The sequence below is a fragment of the Ammospiza nelsoni genome, chromosome 31 (genome assembly GCF_027579445.1).
Source record: "Ammospiza nelsoni isolate bAmmNel1 chromosome 31, bAmmNel1.pri, whole genome shotgun sequence".
In the NCBI taxonomy this organism is placed as follows: domain Eukaryota; kingdom Metazoa; phylum Chordata; class Aves; order Passeriformes; family Passerellidae; genus Ammospiza; species Ammospiza nelsoni.
The window spans coordinates 1,866,525-1,887,296 of record NC_080663.1 but is presented as its reverse complement, the minus strand read 5'-3'; the positions used below and the strand labels follow the sequence as shown (position 1 = coordinate 1,887,296).

The following is a 20,772-nucleotide window of genomic DNA, read 5'->3' as shown; positions in this document are numbered from 1 at the left end:
TTGGGCTCGGTCTTCCTGGCGCTGGGGCTCGGCTTCTCCCTGCGCAAGAAGGTCAGGGCGGGTGCTGGAGGTGGCGTTCCCGCCGTGGCGGAGCGTGTGCCTCGCCGTTTATCCATCCTCCCAGAGCTGCAGCCCTCCCCGGCCCCGTCAGCATCTCCCCCTCCCCACATCCTGCACTGAGCAGGGAGGGAGAGCTCAACCCTTGTTAGGAATATCTAATTAATTTAAAATAACTAATACTTTTTAATTTTAATAAAATGTTATTTTATTTATGAAAACATCATATAACTTAAATTTATATAATTTAAAAAATAATTTTATATTTTTGAGAGAGTCGGTTCCGAATTTTCCCTCATCTGCCTCAGGATCGTCATTTGGGGACCACTAAGAAAAGACCGCCCCTGTCTTAAATCTCTGGCTCCAAAGGAGAAAGTCTCATGCCAACAATGCCCTAGATCTGAGAGCGTTGCTAGCCATTGTTCTCACACGTGTTGTTTGCTGTGTGCTACACTGAGCCCAAGGAGAAGAAGAAGGGGGTGTCGCAGACATTTCTTCACAGATATCCTTTCTTTTGGATTTCTGCGTCTTCTGGAGGCCAGAGGCCTCAGAAGAGAAGGTAAACAATTATTATCAGATGCTGTGGAATGCAACAGGGGTTTCTTGTTTGGCTCATGCTTCTTGTTTATAATTAAGGGCCAATCACATAATGCAAGCCGGGGACCGAGTCCTTGGGCACAACTTTGTTATAGATTCTTTCTATCTATTCTTAGCTTAGCTTAGCAGCTCTGCAACCTCTCTCTTTATTCTTATTAGTATAGTTATAATGTATTATATATTATATATCAATAAATTCAGCCTTCTGATCTAGAAACAAGATTCACCATCTCTCTCTCACCAGCAGCGACCCACTCAGGACACTGTAATAAGGGGGCACCGTGCCCTTTGTGCAACAACAGCCTTGGGAGCTGTCCCACGTCTCGGCCTGGCTGGACTTCTCCTGAGTTTCAGGTGGTCCCCCCACAGAAGACCCTCACCTGTTTTACAACCACCGGGACAGACAGACTGTGATGTAAGGAGCCTCTCCATCAAGGACTGAGACATGGAACCCCCATGTGAAAAGGCTCCTCTGCTCCTTCCAAGGACCGGGACTGAAACCCCCAGCCTAGGGCAGGTGTGTGGGGGAGGCAAGCTGACCAAAGCGAGATGTTTGCCTGCAGGTTGTGACCCCTGCACCAAGAAGACAATGGCTCTCGGTTACTGCTGAGAGCATGGACTACCTGTTACATCTACTCCTTATTGTATCTGTTTCCCCATCCTCGCAATTTCCAATGGAGTTATCATAATAAAAACCTCTGAGTTAGCGAGAGACTTCGAGATCTCCCCGACGCAACAGGCGGATCCTCGACTGGACTGGACCAAAGGACTTTGTCTCTACGTTTGGCAGCCCTAATCCCTCTCTTCCTCTGTCTTTTTCTCTCCCTTAATCCCTCTATCGCATTTTGCTGTGCTCATTCAATAAAGGTGCATTTGTTTCGATTATCATTGCAAACCCCCTTGTACCGTGTCAGTTCTCTTTGTACCCTGAGATCAAATCCATGAACCATCACGAAACCCGTCCGTGAGAACGGATCGTGACACCTCCCGAGGACCTCTCCCCAAATTCCCCCCATAGCCCCCCCAGACCCTGCTAAAACCCCCTCAAGTTCCCCCCAGACCCTCCCCAAATCCCCCCCAAACATCCTCAAGAGCCCTCCCCAAATTCCCCTCACGACCCCTCCCGGACCCCTCACCTGTCCCTGCACCTCCTCAGCAGCTCCCGGAGCCCCCCGTCCTCTCCCAGCGCCTCCCCCGCTCTCTCCAGCGCCTCCCGCAGGACCCGCCCGAGCCCGGGGCGGCTCCCGGGGGTCCCTGAGGGGGTCCCGGGGGGGGGGAGGAATAGGGGGCGCCCGCTCCATGCCCGGCCCCGGGGTCAGGGGGCGCTGCTTTGGGCTCAGCTCCGATTGGTTGGAGACGCGCGGGGAGGGCGGGAGTTGCTGAGGGGAGATGCCCGGTGAGTGGTTGGTTTGATAGAGGGCGCGGTGATTGACAGGAGAGGGGCGAGGAAGGCGGGCTTTGCCGAGGGGAGGCGCGCGGTGATTGGTTGGTTCAGCTGGAGAGAGGCGGGAGTAGCTGAGGGGAGACCTGCAGTGATTGGTTGATTCGGCGTGCGAGAGGCGGGCAGTGGGGAGGCATGCGGTGATTGGTTGGATCCGCGCACGGGAAGGCCGGTGTTCCTGAGGGAATACCTGCGGTGATTGGTTGGTTTGGGGTGGGGTGCGCCACGATTGGTTAGTGTGAGAGATGAAGCGTGGTGATTGGATGGTTTGGGGTGGGGTGCGCTGCTATTGGCTGGCAAAACTCTGGGATTTTTAAAGGACTTTCCCGGTTTTTTGGGGAAAAACTCTCAGATTTTTAAGGAAAAATTCCTTAAAAATCCAAAGGATCTTTGCAGGAGAAACATTCTCGGGTTTTTTGACCCCACATGACCCCAAAAAACCTAAATAACCCCAAAACACTCGAAATAAAACCCAAAGAACCCCCAAAAAACTCCAAATACCTGAAAATGCCCCAAATAACCCCAAACAAATCCAAATAACCCAGAAAAAAACAAACAAAAAAATCCAAATTAAACTCAAAGACTCCCAAGTGATTTCAAGTACACCGAAAAAAATCCCACATACACCAACATAACTCCCAAGAACCCCAAATAATTCCAAATAAGCCCAAATAAACACAAACAAACCCAAATACTTCCAAATAAACACAAATAATTCCAAATAACCCCAAATAAACAGAAATAAACCAAGTAAAACCCAAGAAAAACCCTAAAGAGTCCATGAATAACCCCAAACAAACCCTAAATAAACCCAAATAAATCTCAAGAAACCCCAGTTCCTCCGGTCCCCACCCCAAAAATTATCCCGACCAATCACAACATGAGGCACTGATGACGATCCAGTTGCTGGGCTCAAACTCAGAGCACTGGCCCCATCCAGCGATTTTCAGCCAATCAGCGCCCGGCCCGACTCTGACTCATCACTTGCCGGGCACAGACCAAGGCCTCCCACTGCAGTAAATACTCAGAGACCGCGCAGGGTAATTTCCAGCCAATCAAAGCGTGTCTCGCTGATGACTCATCAGTTGCCAGGAGCGGAATTTGGGGGGGGGGGGGAAGGTGACCCTGGGGATGGGCTGGGGACCCCAAATTATTCCAAAATGGGGTCAGGACCCAAAAAAGGAGCAGGACGGGCCTGGAGCACCCAAAACCAAACACAGGGGAGGGGATTGGGGGAACAACTGGAAAGGAGACAGCGGGGAAAAGAGAGTCGGGACCCAAAAATTGAGCTGGGAGGGGAATGGGACCCCCAAATTTACCTCGGAGGGGGATGGGACGCCCAAACCCAAAGACAGGGCAAAGGCAGAGCCGTGGAGTTTTTATAGGATATCCCAAGGGTGGAATTGGGGTTGGGGTCAGGGGAGGAGTTCTTAGCAATACAAGAAGGGTGAGATCAAATTCCTGCCTCTTAGCAACAGCAGCACTCCACACAGAACCTGTCCCCAAATCCTAAATTCCCTCTAAAACAACTGAGAAATTATGCAACGTCAGATATATTCGATCAATTTCCTTCATTTAATCCAGTTTTGGGTGTTTTTAAAGGATGAAGGTGAAGCAGAGGAAAATTAAGGCCAAACCAAAAGGAGAAGCAGCCAGGTGTGTTCTCAACATGGATCACAGGGAATGGGAGTCACCAGGGCTGTGCCCAAAGTGCCTCCTCCAGTGGGGCATGGAGCTGGAGCAGCGCACGAAGCTCTGCCCGCACTCGGGGCACTCACAGGGCTTCCCTTACTGGTGCCTCCGTTGGTGTTGGGTCAAGCTAGAGCTGCTGGAGAAGCTCTTCCCACACTGGGGACACTCGTAGGGCCTCTCCCTAGTGTGGATGCGCCGGTGGGTGACAAGGTTGGAGTTGTGCTTGAATCCCTTCCCGCAGTCGAGGCAGCGGAAGGGCCTCTCCTCTGTGTGAATCCGATAGTGCAGCAGGAGACAGGAGCTGGTCGGAAACCTCTTCCTGCATTTATCACACTCGTAGGGCCTCTCCCCTGTGTGGATGTGCCGATGGGTGATGAGGGAGGAGCTGTGCTTGAATCCCTTCCCGCAGTCCGGGCATTGGAAGGGCCTCTCCTCCCTGTGAATCCGATAGTACTGGAGTAGATGGGAGCTGGTCTTAAACCTCTTCCCACACTTGGAACACTCATAGGGCCTCTCCCCAGTGTGGGTCCTCTGGTGCGTGACCAGGGTGGAGCTCAGACTGAAGCACATCCCACACTCAGAACACTTGTACGGCCTCTCCCCAGTGTGGATCCTCTGGTGCGTGGTCAGATTGCCACTCACGCTGAAGCTCTTCCCACACTCCCCACACTCGTAGGGCCGTTCCCCAGTGTGGGTCCTCTGGTGCCTGATCAGGTCGCCTTTCCACCTGAAGCTCTTCCCACACTCCACGCACGTGTGGGGCTTCTCCCCACCAGGGAGCTGCTCATGGAGCACCAGCTCCGAGCTCTGGCTCCGTCTCCGGCCGCCTTCCCGGCCCAGGCTGGCTCTTTCCCCCTCAGATCCCCGCTGGCTGCGTTTGCAGCCCCTCCTCGTGCGGCATCTCCGGGGCTTTTCCTCCCCGTTGGCTTCCTGCACCGTGGAGCCGCTCAAAACGGCCTCTTCCACCAGGTTCTGCCGTGGGCATTTGTCCTCCCTGCTCTCCATGCTCAGCTCCTGCTCTGGGGGAGGAAGGACAAGGACAGGATGGGATTTGCCTCCGTGCCACAGGCAAGGGCAAGGAGATCCCCCCAGGGCTGAGCTGCAGCCGGGGCCGTGCTGGGCTGGGAGATGGAGCAGCACAGAGGGGAAAGGGGCACTCATCGCCAGCTCGGGGCTGTGCACAAATCACAAACAGGACTGGACTGCTGGGAATGCGTCCTGAGCTATGTGATTTTCCAACATCTGTCTCATTACTTGGTTATGACAATGGCAAAATGTCAGCAGCTCATATCACAAGTAGCAGAAAAAGAACTTCACATTAAAATTTACTTTAAAAGGTTTTTGACCAATCATACAAAGCAAAAGCATATTGACATTAGTTCTATCCAAGCACTATAAGCACATTGACAGTTAAAACAATGCTTGCTTATTTCAAATACAATACCCGCTTGTAAGCCTTAAAACACAATGCACAGAGCTCCATTATTAATCTTGGGACTTCCCAACATCTTGCTAGATACACTTTTCCGCAGGTCAGGGAGTTATTCTAGATAAGCGTTGATGCACACAGACCATTGTTCTATTTCTCCTTAATTTCTACTTCTTATATAATTATTCTGCTGACCAATCTATTGGCTGCTGCAAAGCTCAAATCAGTTCTAATGTCTCTGAGGCTTGTCTTTTGCAGCTTTCCCAAAACCCTCTGATTTTAAGAATCCAGAGACACTGACTTTCTCCTCACCTTCCTCAGTGTCCCAGGCATCTTCCCCGCAGCCTCCAAGAAGTTGGCAAAGGGAAATCCTGGTTTGGGGAATAAAAGGGATGAGAATGTTGAGTTTGAAGTTCCCTCTGCCCGAGTCCATCTCTACAAGCCACTGGCCATCTAGGCTCCAGAAAAACCTCCCAAACACCAAGATTCAGCCCTGAAAAAGCCTCCCAGGAGTTCCCCGTCCCTGGTTCCTCCCCTCTGCTTTTCAGGGGTTCCCCCCTGTCCCAGCTGCTCGGGGGTCACGCTTGGATTGGGGGTCCCCCTTGTGCCTGGTGCCCGCCCTCCCCAGGCTGCTGGCAGTCCCAGCAATGCCAAAAGCTCCCCCTGCTTCGCTCTCCCCATTTCGGGATGCCGGGGCTGTTTGGGCTCCCAGGCTCCCTTCTCCCCTCATTCTCTGCTCTGGGCTGCAGTGGCTCCAAGGAGTCCCCCCTGCCCCTCTCCAGGCTCTTGAGGCTCCCGCCAATGGCACTCCCCCCTCTCTGGGCTCCCCCCTTTGGGCTCCTGGGGGACACAGGGCTCTGCTCCTCCAGGCTGCCTCTGCCGGCAGCTGCCACTGCCACCCCCCGATGTCCCCCCAAGGGGCCTTTTCCGCTCAGCCTTGGACTGCTTCATTCTCTAAACATCCCCCCAAAAACCCCAACCCAGGGACCCTCCGGGATATCCGGGCCGAGCTCCCTCTCTCCGCTCATGGGTGCGATGGGGGGCGATGATCCCACAGGTGGGGGCTGCGAATTCAGGCAGGGATGGACAGCGTGGCTCCCTCAGCTCAGCCTCCATCTGCCTTTGTCCCTCCTCTTCATCCCGCTCCTCCCCTTCCTTCCCCCCTCCTTCTCTGTCTTATTTCCACCTCCTTCGCCTCTACCATCCCTGCTCTTCCGTATCTTCTCCTCTTCCACCTCCCTAACCCCACCTTCTCCTCCTCCTTCCATTGCTGCTCTCTCTCCACCTCCACCGCTTCTCTTCCATCCCTTCTCCCCCTGCTCCTCCTCCCTAGCCCCACCTCCTCCTCCCCCTTCATCCCTGCCCTTCCCTCCCTCCTCCTCCTTCCCCAGCAGCAGCCACACCCTCGGTGCCCTGTTCCTGCAGCCCTCGCAGCCCCGGCAGGAGCGGGGATGGAGCCGGGACAGGTCGGGATGGGCAGCGCGGGGCTCTCGGCTGCTCCCAGCCAAAGCGAGCGGGGGGAACCCGGCCCGGGCTAAAGGAGAGGCAAACTGGGCAAACTGGGGAACATCACAAAGCTAAGGATGCAGTAGAAGATGGAGATAAAAGAGTTACGTTAATAATAACTCCAAAGGAGGAAAAGCTGGAAATTCCAAAGTTTAGGGAAGCTGAGAAAAAAGAATTAAACAAGATAGGAAGTGAAAAAGATAAACCAGGGAAATGGAAACTTCTTGATGGAAGACAATTTCATAATAAAATGTGCTTACTAGGAAAATATTAGAAGACTTGCATCAGAAAACCCACTGGGGTACTCAAGCTTTGTGTGATCATTTTTAAGGGAGTATGGGTGCACTGGGATTTTTGGAGTAGCAAAGCAAGTACCTGAGAGATGTTTAATTTTCCAAAGGAGAAATAAAAAGGTGAAGAGAAAAACAACATTTGGAGGTCATGAGTTAGCTGGTTGACCATTTCAAAGTTTCCATGCAGAAGTTTAGATTTGTAAGGCTCTGGATATATTTGTAAAAAAAACCCTTTTAATCTAGAAGAAAGACAATATGCCACATGTTAGACAGGAGATTTTAGGAGAATAAAAATATTTAAAGTATGAGAAACACTTGAGAAAAAACTAGAAAAGAAAAAGGGGAAATGAAAGGGAGAGGAACAAGAGGAAAAACCATAAAGAGAGTGGGATCCTCTGCAGGTCTTGCCCCCTCCGTTCGCGGCCCAGGCGCCTGTCCCAGGTCCCGGCTCGCTGCCCGCCTCAGCTCCGCCTGCCCCGGTTTCCATCCCAGGTGCGGCCTCACTGCCCAGGGCAGCTCCACCTGCCCCGGTGCTGTCGCTCAATTTGTGTGCCCTGCTCCCACTGCCTGGCCCGCGGCCGCTCTGCCGGCCGTGCTGGGGAAGATGGGGGTTGCTCTGTCCTGCCGCCTGCTCCGAGGTCACCGCGCCCATCCCACCCAGGGGGGGTCCCAGCCATCCCATCTCCGGCTGCCCTGCCCGTGCCACCTGCGCTGGGCACCGCCGCTGCTGCCGGGCTCTCCCACCTGCCTTTGCTCTGCCGGCAGCTGCCGGATCAGCCGCCATCAGCCATGTGGGGGCTACCCACGCTCCGCCTCGGGCTCCACGGGAAGATCCCCCTCTGGTGATTCCGGCAGCAGACTCTGCCCACACTCCCACCGAGCCTCGGCGGGATATCCTCCCCTGACCCCGTCCTGCTCTGAGTTACGGCCCCTTGGTAACCACAGCTCCAGCAGACCAGGGAAACTCTCTCTCTCCACAGGAAGCACCTTATCGAAACACTAGGAGCTCAGTTAAAAAGCAGCCCTCTCCAAATTCTTTCTCAAAACACAGGAGAAAGGCTATAGAAGGTAAAAAAGTGAAAGAGTTAGCTGAAGGGATTGCTCTATTCCCGTTCAGAGAGGTTCCCATGGGAGGGATGCGCTGCCCCGCCCCGCAGGAGCCACCAGCGCCCCTGCCGGCCGTGCCCGGAACTGCACCCAAGGGCAAAGCGCCGCAGCCCAAAGGCCGGGACTGGGTCCGGGCTCTGTTTGCTGTCAGTGCCGCAGCTGTTGGTGTTTGTTTGCTTTATTATACACACTAGTAAAGAACTGGTATTCCTATTCCCATGTCTTTGCCTTAGAGTCCCTTGATTTCACTATTCTAAATATTAAGATGGAGGCGGTCTGCATTTTCCATTCCAAGAGAGGCTTTTTCTGCCTTCCCCAGCAGACACCTCTCTTGTAAAGCAAGACAAGCACCCAGAGGCACTGAGGGGGGCTGCAGAAGGGGCACAAGAAGGCCCTGCAGCACTTGGGCACAAAGGCACCGCAGGTGAATGCAAGAAGGGAGCAGCAAAAGGCCAAGCTGAAGGCAAAGGCCAGGGCACAGCTCCTACAGCCCCTGAGGGATCAACCCCAGGGCCCAAGGGGGCCCCAGCACCCAGGGCACGGCTCGGCCACAAGCACCTGGCAGAGGCATTGCCCTCCTCGGCAGGGGAGAGCCCACCCAAACAGCCCCTGGCAAGGAACCAGGGCTCCAGCTGCAGGGCACAAGGACACTGCAAGCACAGACAGCAGCACCCTCAGGACCAGCAAGTCCACCCCTTGATGGACATGGATTGGCAGGGCTGTCACAGCTCCCATCACACCAGGGACCCTCCACACTGCAGCCCTTGAGAACATTCAGGGTGGGTCTGCATTGAGAGGAGGCATTTCCTGATGGACACAGGGGCCTCTCAATCCACTCTGAATCTTAGACCTAGGGGGAAAATAGTAAAGGAATGTTTTATTTTTTAAGGGAATGAGTGGGAAAGATGAGCAGGTATGATTTGTTCAACCACTATTAGAAGCTGTGGGGGATAGATCAGAAATAAATGAATTGCTTTTTCTTCCTCCTGTGATTGTAATTAACTAGGAAGGAATTTGTGAGCTGGGTTTTAATACTGCAAAAGGGATACAGAGGTCAGTTCTGTTCTACCTTTGTGCCAAAATCTGACAAGGCCCATGCTGAAGTGTACCCCAAAGTGTGGGCAGCCCCAGGGAAAGAGGGAAAATTAGATATGGAGCCTCTACAAATTACTTTAAAGCAACCAGGACAAGCAATACCCTGTTCCAAGAGAGGGAAGGAAGGGCTCACAGCCTGGTATTGAGTCCCTGTTAAAGGCAGGGCTTTTGGAGCCAAGGATGTCTCCCTACAACACTCCTATCCTGCCAGTTCACAAACTGGATGGATGGACAGGAGGAGGAAACACACCATTTTCAAGTGTCAAAATGAAGATTAACTGAGGCTGCTGGCCTGGCACTTCCAGACAGGGAAAATGAATTTTAATTATAGGTGGATATTAAACAGGGTCTTGCCAAACGTGTTCTAGAGCTAAAATATTTGACCCTATATAGGACCTCTTATACTTCAAGTCTGGCATCAAGTTAAAGCTCTGACAACCTAAAAAGCCTCTAAACGGATGAGCAGGGCTCGGTTATTACAGTATGAAACTTGTTCAATGGCACAGGAAGATTTAGAACTGAGGACAGGGCAAGGGTTTAACCCAGCCTCCTGTTTGAACAGCCTGGAGAGGGGCTGGCAAGGAACCCAGGACTGCACTCAAGGGACAGAGCTCCAGACCCAGGCTGGAACAGATTGATGATGGGACATTCCCTGGCCTGAGGGAGAAAATGTGTTTGTGGATGGCTCTGCAAGGGCAGCAGAAGGGAAAAAAGCTACAAGACAGGCTGTTATTAAGGAAGGGCAATCAGACACAGCGCAGGTCACCGCCCCATGCTCAGCTCAACCCGCACAGCTGTGGGTGCTTGTGAGAGCCTGGAACTGAAATGCCCTGAGCAGGAAGGCTTCAACATCTTCTGCTGACACCATGGCACCTAACAGGGGGGCAAAAGCAATTCTCACTGCTTCAGCAACCACTGGAGCAGATATCAAGGGATATTCTCCCACAGGAAGCTGGGCTGGCACTGAGCCTGCCCTGGCACTTTGCTGCTGCCAACACCCAGCCAGGACATCGGCTCCTGCCCAAGGAGTGCAAAGCAGCACCACTGGTGGCCAAGGGGCCCATGCCAAGTGTCCCTGAGGCCAGAAACAGCCGCCAGAACAGCTCAACACGGGGGGACCCCTCAGCCTGGCCTCAAGGGCTCTGAAGCCCCGGAGATTTGCACTTCCCGCCCGCAGCAGGAGGATGGGAGGCCGCCCCTGAGCCTGCCCTGAAGGCAACGCAGCAGCAGCCAGGGCTCCACAGCGGGCCAAGCCCCTGCGCCTGCCCACAGATCCTCGCCTGGAATCCTCTGCAATCCTGGCCACCCTCCTCTGCCATCTCCAGCCACTGGGGCCAAGCCTTGCTGCCACTGCTGCAGCTTCAGCGCTGCCTGGGCCTGCACTGCCACAGCTGCTGGGGAACACCACGGCACAATTCCACTCTGGGGCTCACTGACACCCACACTCTGGGCTGCCTGCCATTGCACTGCTGCAAAATGTACCGAGTTTATTTCTTTTAAATCTTATTTCTCTGCTCAGAAGGGTCTCTCTAGTCAAAGGTTTGCCTTGGGGAAAGGAATTTTAAAGGTTTTATTTAAGGGCTGCTACACCACTCAATGGAGATGAGTTTAACATCCCAACAGACTGGGAAGAGCCCAAAAGATACCCACAGAGATAATGACCAGCAACAAAACATCAACACTGCCCAGCAGCAAACAGCAACCAACAGCTACCCCAGACACTGCCCCCGGCAGAGCTGGAGACACCTGGGCTGGAAAAGGCTGAGAAGGAAATCCAGGAGTGTGGAGACCGAATTCACATCAGAGGGGAAGAAATCCGGATCCAACAGGAAACCAAATACTAAAAACTTACACAACTTGGAAGCAATGAACATTAAAGCAGTGGATTTAGAATGGTTCCGACTACATAAAGTTGAGGAAAAATCGAGTAAAACTCACATGGCATGGAATGATTTTCTCTGCACAGCCGGGCTATTTGTGAAAGAAATTATTTCTGTTGCACATCCAGGTCAGAACCAAGGAATGCCTTGACTGTCTAACACTAAAGAGATTCTTGGAGAGTTTTTGTTTTCCCGGCAGTTTCAGTGATAAGATAACAAAATGATAATAACTTTTTATAATACTTCCCACTTTATATTGTCAGGTGTGTTTTGGACATAAGTGTAAGAATCAATATTTGGCTTGGGTTTTTCCAAGTTCTCCTTTATGGTGCATTTGTAGAACTGAAGAGCTTTAACCGTAATACTTTGAACTCGTAAATAGTTAATACTGTTTTTTAAAACACAGCAGATTCTTGGGGGGCCACGTTACTCACCAGATGGCTGCCCTGGAAGAGAAGCTCCATTCCAGGCAGCCTCCAGAGGAGCTTTAGAAATGCAAATGAACACTGCTGGGCAAAGTGTGGACAATGCACCTGGGTCTCTTGCCCGGGGCAGGAATTGGGCTGATTCCCTCTGCCCCTCACCCCAAGCTCTGCCTGCTTGCACTGATGGAATTTGCACAGCTCAAGACAGAGCCCAGGGGGAGGATATCTGACCCTGCAACAGAAACGGGTGAAGCTGCAAAAGGAAACAGCAAATTGAGAATGTTGGGAAAACTTCACTGTAAATAAGGGGGGAGGAATCATCCCTCTGCCCACTCCAACATGTGCTGTCACTTTCTAAGTTATATAGGTTATATTAGAGCACTGGGGATTTTTTGCTACCACAAATTCAGGGAAATAAGTTGTGATTAGAACTATTGGCTGATTTAATTAGAGCAAAGCAGTCAACTGATGTAGCCCTGGCTAGAGAGAGCAGCCAAAATTGGGGAAAAGATGAGTGGCCAGCAGAACAAATCCTATAACACCATGGACCAGGCCCTGGGAACCCGAACCAATTCATATCAGGAGCCACAGAACCCATTTCTCATTTCAATGGCATCATTAGATTACAAGCTGTCCTCGGAATAACCAACCAGACAGCTCCAGCTCCTGACATTCCTGCTGACAACCCACTGAAATGAGGAACACAACACTTAACCATGGGATGGGATCAGATCATCTGTTAGCAGAAAAAAGAGGAATTTGTGGAAAATTAAATGACTCAAACTGCTGTTGGCAAATAGATGACAAAGGAAAAGTGGTGAAACAGATAACAAAGGAAACAAGAAAGCAGCTCATGTATTGGTCCAAACATGGAAAGGATGGGAATGGGACACGGTTTTGTGGCTCCCTGGCAGACCATGGGTTAAACGAATGCTGTTTCTCCTCTGATGTGCTGCACCAACACTCATCTTTTTACCATGCTCCACACCTTGAGAGTGCAGCTCATTCAGTAGCAGAGTGAGGGGATGCAGGTGGCAGCCAGGCCTCCGATCCAGAAACGGCAACAGAAGGACAGGGAATGAGGGCACTGAGAATAATCCCAAAACCAAGGAAGACTCAGTAAGGAAAAAAGAGAAGAAAAACTGAAAATAAAAAGAAAATATAATTAAAAAGAAAAAACATTCACTGAGTGAATCTGCCTGGAGATTGGGTCAGGGACTCATAGATAAGGAAGGGAGAAACCATCAGTTTCAACAAATGTTACTAATTAACAGGGACTGCTGCTCACAGAAAGGCCCGCTAAAATTCCTAAACTTCAGGAATTTTGTTCTTCACGAGAAGAACAAAGACTTTACAGAGCCATGAAAAACAACTGTTATACGAAAGTGGGGATGCACATTAACGAGGACATGCAGTAACCGGATCGGGAAGTCTGAATCTTCCAAGTACCTCAGCCAGTGGGCAAAGGGAGATGAGCCGGGAAAATGAGGATACAAAGGAGGCTGAGAACTACAACAACGGCAGAGAGCGCACGGCAAATGCCCCACGGCCTCTCCCTCTGCTCAGCAATAAAGTCACTTTTACAGGACTCCTCTGTCTCCTCTGCGCACAGAAACCTCCGGCCACGGCAATTTCCCCGCACAGCCCCGGGCACGGGGCAGCCCCCTCTGTCCCAGCCACAGCAACCGGGCCGAGCCAGCGCTGCTCCGGCAGCGGCTCCTGCCGAGGCAGCGGCCGCAAGGAGACCGCGGGCAGCCGCTCCCGCAGCGCCCTCACGCCAGCGGCAACACGCGCCGGACACGGCACAACGAACCCGCCCGAGCCCCCTGCCGCCCCCGAGGCCCGCAGCCAGCCCCGAGCCCCCGCACACCCAGCGCGGCTCCCACCTGCGCTGCGGCCGCCTCCGAGCTCCGCCGCCGCCTCACCGCGCTCCGGCCGCTGCCGCCGCTCACGGGACCGCGCACGCGCTCCGACAATGGCGCCGCTGCCCAGCCACAGTCGCTCTCAGCCCGCCAGCGGGGCCCTGCTCCGCCCCGCTCCCACCAATCAGCGCGCCACAACCACGACTGACGGCACCATCGCCCAATCCCAGCCAGGGGCGGGCTCTGCACACGGCACAGCCTCGCCCCGCGCTCTCAGGGCGCCCCGGGCTGCGTGAGGGCAGAGCCGGAGCTGAGGAACAGCCCTGGAACGGGCCCGGGCCCGAGGGGATTGAGCTGAAAACACCAACAAACTTCTCCGCAGCTCCCGCCACGGCTTTCTCGGCACTGCGGCTCCGGTGGCTCCGGCTCAGCGGGAAGCCCTGGAGCCTCACTTCTCCTACCCCTAATTAGGAGCATCAGTGCATCGCTTTGATTTCCCCCAAAAAGAGAAAACCACCCCAAACCCTGTGGATGAGTGGGGGAGGGGAGATATTTCTGAAAGAAAACTCCAAAAACTCAGAGCAGGATAATGAGAAGTAAGTGAAGACCCTTAAATGCAGCTTTCCCCCACGCCTCCCTCCTTCCAGCTGCACCTCCTACCCCGGCAGTGCCGCAGACAGGGAATGGGGCCGGGCTCAGTTCATGCCCCGGGGCTTCTCCGTCTGCTCAGGGACAGGAGTCGTTCCCCTGCTGCACCCTGGGCTCTCTCCCACCGGTGACCTCTCCAGGAACTTCTCCAAGCTGAGTCCATCCCATGGGGCACAGCCCCCTCCAAGTGCTGCAGCGTGGGTCACTGTGCCCCGGGGTCAGTCCTGCCAGGACAGGCTGCTCCATTGGAGCCCTCTGGCCGCGGGGTTACAGCCTCCTCTCAGGCATCGCCGTGCTCAGCGTGGCTGCTCCGGGGGCTGCAGGGGGATCTATGCATCCCCATGGATCTGCAGGGAGATCTCTGCATACAAATGGATCTGCAGGGGGATCTCTGCAGCCCCATGGATCTGCAGGGGGATCTTTGCTGCCCCGTGGATCTCTGTATCTGGCACCGCCGGTTTTGGAGGCACCAGGAATAGGCTGAGCTCTGCCTGAAGCTCTTCTCACATTCCCCACACCCTTCCCAGCACAGGGAGGCTTTTACCTCCTCTCAGCTCCCCAGGCTGGGTTTGCAGCCCCTCCTTGTGTGGGATCTCTGGGCCTTGTCCTCCCCGGTGAAGATGGGAAAGGAACATGGATGGATGAAGGACAGAATGAGAAGGGGAAGGAGGGCAGACAAGAAGAAGATGGGATTTGCCTCCATGGCAGAGGGAAGGGGAAGGAGATCCCCCCAGTCCATCCCTGGCAGGATGGCGTTGGCAGTGAGGCTGTCCTGCAGCGATGCTGGGCTGGGAGATGGAGCAGCAGAGAGGGGAAAGGGGCAGTGATTCCTCCTGCCCTGCCTGGCTGTCCCAGCCTGGAGCGTCCTGGCGCTGCCGAGGCCCTTGGAGCGTCCGGCACTCCGGAGCCCGAAGCTCACGGCTGCTTTATAAAGCTGACAAAATCGGCAGGATGGGTCTGGGTAGGATCTGCAGCAAACTGGGTTTATTGGTACAGGAACAGGGCACAGAGGTGAACAGGGCCCAGGGACAAAGACAGGCTGCAAGCTGAGGGCACAGGGGGCTTTTATATGGGGTAGTGAGGGTGGAGCTGAGGGTCAGGGTCCAATGGATATGGGGGAAAATGGGGCAAAGGAGGAGTTAAGGGTCGGGTCAGATAATAGGGAAACAGGGGCAGAGGAATGCAGTAAATTAGGGCCAATGGAGGGACAGAGAGGGAGAACATTCTAGGGACTAACCAAAGATGGGTAACATGGGTTTAACTAGGGTAATTAGGCCAATGGGCCAATGGGGTAACATAACTTTCCATAAATCAGCATATGCCTGCAAAGATCTATAGGAGAAGCAAGCTTCTCACCATAACCTTGAAATCTATTCTTCTTCTTCAGGACCAGTCCCCCATGGATGGGAGATTGAGACTCCCATGGGCCTCCACACCAGTGCATCTTCCTTTTCCTCGCAGCCTCCTTGTCCTCCATCCAGACAAAGGTTAGGATTGACAAATCCTGGCTTTGGGGGAAGAACAAGGGGTGAGCACCTTGGGTTTTGTGAGAAAGGAGCCTCACTCTTTAGAATTTTTGAAAGTTTAATAAGGAATAATAAGGGACAAATCAGTAACAGCACTGGGTGCTTGGCGGTGGCCACAGGCACACCGGTTAACCACAGCAACTCTTCTTGTCTAGTTTCTCCAGTGTATTGTTCAAATAGATATTCATAATGGTTATACACATTCAAACATTTCTCTGAACTCGTTTACATGCTCCAGGAATTCTTTAGGTTGGTTTGACCCCCAACTCACTGTTTTAGAGCACGTGCAGGAATCGTGGATTGCTGTTCTGAGGGTTGTGTGTCACTCCCTCACAAGGGCTCCTGTTCTGTGGTTTCAGCAGGTGACAGTTATTGGCAGTGAAAGGGTCAGTGGCAGGGGTCCTCATCACATCCCTTCCTTAAATGTTATCTGACCATGCAGACGGTTTTAGCTATTTCCACAAGTACTTGAAATGAACATTAGCTATTTCACAAATATTTCTGAAGTGTTATTGTCAGTTATTTATAAAAATAAAAATAAAAGCATTACTTATTGTTTCACAACTACAGCTACTTCTGCAAAAGTTAACATTCTAATGCACAACACATGACATCCACTTTAATATTTTGCAACATATCCAAAACTATAATTTATGTTTTTCATGCTGTCCACAAACTAAAATATCATCCATAAATGATGTTCTGAGGATATGAGCTACACAGGGGCCAGGCCATTGGCCACAAAAAGCTGGCAAATTATACTATAGCAAAAGCAGTTAGAAGTGATTACAAACTGCACTCTATCGAAATCAGTGTGATTAAGAATAGATTGCAGAAGTCAATACATAATAGCAAAAGCAACGCTACCCAGTTATTTATAACAATCCCAGGGCAGGTTTTTCCCTTGCATGGAGCACTTGGGCCTTCCCCGGGCCCCTTCTGCCCTCGTGCAGAGCCGGTGGCATTTTCCAGCACACCCAGTTTGTAACCAAGAGCCGGGTGCAGCCGAGAAGGCTCCAAGCGCCTCCTTCCAGGCTGACTCTGCAGGGGCCGAGGCTGCTCTGGGCTCTGCCAGGGCTCTGCTGGGGCTCAGCTCTGGGCCAGGCTGGGCCCGCTCTCCCCTCACATTGCTCCGGGAGCTGAGGCACAGCGGGAGGAGGAAGGGACACGGCAAGGCAGTTAAGGGTTAAGAGAGTTTTTATTCAAACAACTGCCATAACAAAAAGACTGTCCTAATTACCATAACCAACTACAGTGCTAACTACCATAACGAACTACCAGTGCTAACTACCATAACTAACTAGTTGTCCTGACTACTATAACTGAAAGCTGTCCTCAAGTGCTTCATCTCCTCCCTGGCGCTGCTGCTTCCCCTGCAGCCCCTGGCCCTCAGCTGCAGCAGCTCCTGGACAGCCCAGCGCCGCTCCTCGTCCGGCTCCACGCTGCACTCGAGGCAGTCCCGCAGCAGAGCCGACAGGCGCCGGGGCTCCTGCAGCTGCGGGGTCCCGTTCTGCCGGATCAGAGCACGAGCCTGCAGGGAAAGCAAACTCAGCGCTCTGCCAGCTCCCTTCACACCCACACGGGCTCACATCCACCCCGGGGCCTCAGCCCCAGCTCCAGGGGCACTTTCCTCCCTGCCACAGATGCTGCTCAGAGCTCATTTTGCTATGCCAGCCAAAAAACCCAAACCCTGGGGCTGCCACAGCCACTGCAACATCCAAATGATCTCGCCTTGAGAGCCAGTTTCATTGGCTGACTCTGTCAGTAGGAACCTCCATCAGAAATAGCCCATTTTGCTTCTCCAAATGGGGACACCAGCTTTACAGGCCATTTTCCAGAGTCAGTGTGGTCTGCCTGTGTTATTTCAGAGGATTCTTACATCAAGTGCATCTCTGCAGTGCCACTGACACTCAAGTAAATGCATTCCTGATGCCCCATCCCAGAAACTGCCAGGCAAGCACCAGGAGGTTTGTGATGCTGAAAGCTCAGGCTTGGTGACACAGAGAAAGTAGCTTGGAATAGGAAAGAAATACTTTAGACTTTGGGGATGTTAAACAATCATCTTCATTTTTTTAACAAGTTTCCCAGTGAGAAGAATCAGGGGGGAAATCATCTCACAAAACTCTTTTAGAAACTGCTGCAGAAATCTTGTTGGGTTTGGGGGCGGGATGTGGGGTTGATGTGGGGTTTTCTTCCAATGTCACATTAGACCTGATGCACTTGCTTCACATTTTCAGGTCATCCTCACAGCCAGATGAGCTGCAACAACATAAATCCCAAAGCAAATTGTTGCTGGAGACTGAAGAATATTCTTCTGTGTTGGGGCTGGAGTCCTCTGGGAATTCCCTTCCCATGTGCAGAAACCTCCAGCTGCTGCTCCCAGTGCAGGGTCCCCCTGTGCTCACAGGCCTCTGCAGCCACTGCAGAATTTGCCTCTTACCATGGCCGCCGTTTCCCTGAAGTAAGAAGGTTCTCCTTCCACCATCCCGATGGTCACAATGCCAAAGGCCCAGATGTCCACCTTGGGGCCATAAGGAGATCTGGTCACAACTTCTGGGGCCATCCAGTGAGCAGTGCCCACCATGGAGCTGCGCTGGTCCTGCTCAGGGCTGAGCTGAGCGCAGAGGCCAAAATCAGCTGAGGATAGAAACAAACCCTGTCAAAGGCAGCTGGAATGAGGAAACCAAGCACCAAGATTCCCCACTCTCAGTCTGAGAGTGCAGTAGTGAAGTCAGCTGGAAATGCCCTCAGGGCTGTAGCCAAGGAAAGGAAGGATGGAACTGGACCCTTCAAGAAACCATGGAGGAAGGTATGGGGGATGTGAGAGAGAAGAGGGGAAGGAGGCAGGAGGAGGAGCGGGGAGGGGGGGGAGCGATTGAGCCGGGGGAAGAGAAGGGGGAGATGAGGAGAGGAGCAGAAACAAGAAAAGTAGCGGGGATCCCCCAGCCTTCATCGAGGTGTCCGGGGGGAGCCAGGAAGATGTGGAACCCGCAGCCAGGTGTGTTCCCAACACGGGGGGCTCCGACCCTGGGGGTCACCCGGGATTATCCAGCGCGGATCCTCCCACGGGGGATGGAGATGGAGCGGCGCACAGAGCTCGTCCCGCACCGGGCACTGCGGGATCCGCGGGCAGCGACCCCTCCCCCCGAGCCCAGCCCCCACCATTTGTCCCCCTCCCTTTGCCCAAATCCGTCCCATTGCCCCCCCGAAACCCCTTTCCATCGCCCCCCAATAAACGGCCCCGGGCCCAACTGGGAAGCTTTACTGGGAGCACTGGGAGTAGGCACTGGGCGGGGGCAGAGCGCCAGCGGGGCTGCGGGGGACACGGGACCCCCCAAAATCAGCGGAGTGGGGACGGAGTGGGGGGTCCCGGCCGGGCCCGAGCCCACGGGGAGGGGCTGCGGCCGCCGCCGGCTCAGGAGCTCTGTGGGCAGAGAAAAAGGGGTGACACCGGGCTGGGGCCCTGGCGGGAGCGCACACGGGGCTCCGCCATGGCGGGGACGCCACCCCCGGCACCCGCCCTGACCTTCTTGCGCAGGGAGAAGCCGAGCCCCAGCGCCAGGAAGACGAAGCCCAAGACGAAGCCCCCGATGCCCGTCAGCATCTTGCTGCGGGCGGCGTCCGGCGGCATCTCTGGGGGGTCCGCAGGGCTCAGCACCCCCAAAACCTCCCACCGACACCCCGAGCTCTTCCCAGCGCCCTCCCTGTGGCCCCCAGCCCAGTCAGGACCCCCTGAAACCTCCCCCCAGTCCCTTCCCAGCCCCTCCAGGACGCACCAAGACCCCTCCCAATCTCTTCCCCGCACAACCAACCTCAACCCAACCCCTGCTTTGCCATTCGCGATCTCCTTCCAGCCCATCCAGGCTCACTCAAACTCCCTCCATTTACACCCAGCACCCCCAAACTCCCTCCCAGGCACACCCAGCACCCCCAAACTCCCTCCCAGTGCCCACCAGCACCCCCTCAAGCCCATCCCACCCTCCCCAGCATCCCCCAAACCCCTTCCCAGCCCTTGCCCAGCCCCCAGCCCCTCTCCCACTTCCAGCCCGGCTCTCTCCAGCTCCCTCCCAGTGGCTCCCAGCACAGCCCAGCGGCTCTGCCAGCACCCCCAGGGGCTCCCCCGTACCCCAGTGCCGCCTCAGGGGCTGCTCCAGGCTGACGTGCTCCACCTGGCAGCTGTAGCTGAGCCCGCGCCGGGGCGGCGTTTCCAGCAGCACCAGCAGCTGGTAGGTCCAGTCCCCGTTGGGGACCACGTCGGTGGCCACCACGTGCTCCGAGAGCTCTTGCTGGCCCTGGAACCACCTCACCTGGATGGCAGCAGGGTAGAAATCCATCACGGAGCAGAGCAGGCGGCCGGGGCCGGGCTGGGAGCTCGAGGGGGCCACCAGTGAGATGGACACGTTGGGGGGCACTTGGAGAGAGAGAGGAGAGGGCTGGGTTTGGCTGGAAAGGGACTGGAATGGGCTAGGGAGGGACTGGGAGCGATTGGGGTGGCACTGAGAGAGATGGGACAGGGTGGGGCGCGCTGGGACGGATGTTGGACATCCGGGCTTGAACGAAGAATGAACTGGGAACTAATTTGGAATGGATTGGGAATAGGCTAAGAGGAGGGAGGGACTTTGGAAGTACTGAGAGCGACTAGGATGGCACTCGGAGGGATTTTGGTGGCCCTGGAATTAACTGGGAATGAAGTGCGCGGCACTGGGAGGCCGAGTCCAGCGCGGGCCCTCGGGATTTGAGCGCCAGGGACTCTGCATGGCAACCGATGAGTCACCAGAGAGACGCACTCTCATTGGCTGAAAGGAGCCGGCTACACGGACAACCTACACGGGATGGACACGCCGGGCAGGCACAGGGATGGACTGGGACGGACTGGGAGAGCCACGGGGGTCACTGGGTGGGACAGGAGGCCCCGGGGTTGTTCCGAATGCGGGCTGAGGGCCCTGGGCTGATTCTCAGAGACGTTTTGAGGGGCTCCAGGGTCATTGGCAGGGCAGGGCCCGAGGGGACACGCTCTGCCCCGCACTCACCTCGGTGCCCCATGAGGAACGGGGCAGCAAGCTCGTAGCCGGCCCGGCAGAACGTGTCAAGCGCAGCCCGATTATCCTCCAGTATTTCCGGGATTCCGTTGAGGCACTGAGCCTGTGTCTCCCCATAGGGGGTGTCTCCCACGAACACCCCCACGTCGCTGTCGAACATCATGTACTGCTTCCG

At 54.5% G+C, this 20,772-nt stretch overlaps 2 pseudogenes; one reads left to right on the top strand and one right to left on the bottom strand.

Annotated features, from left to right (window-relative positions):
• Nucleotides 1-20,772, top strand: part of LOC132085617 (zinc finger protein 850-like) — a 316,878-nt pseudogene that overhangs the window by 206,011 nt on the left and 90,095 nt on the right.
• The window catches only part of LOC132085659 (zinc finger protein 501-like), a 35,716-nt pseudogene continuing 18,397 nt past the window's right edge, over nucleotides 3,454-20,772 (bottom strand).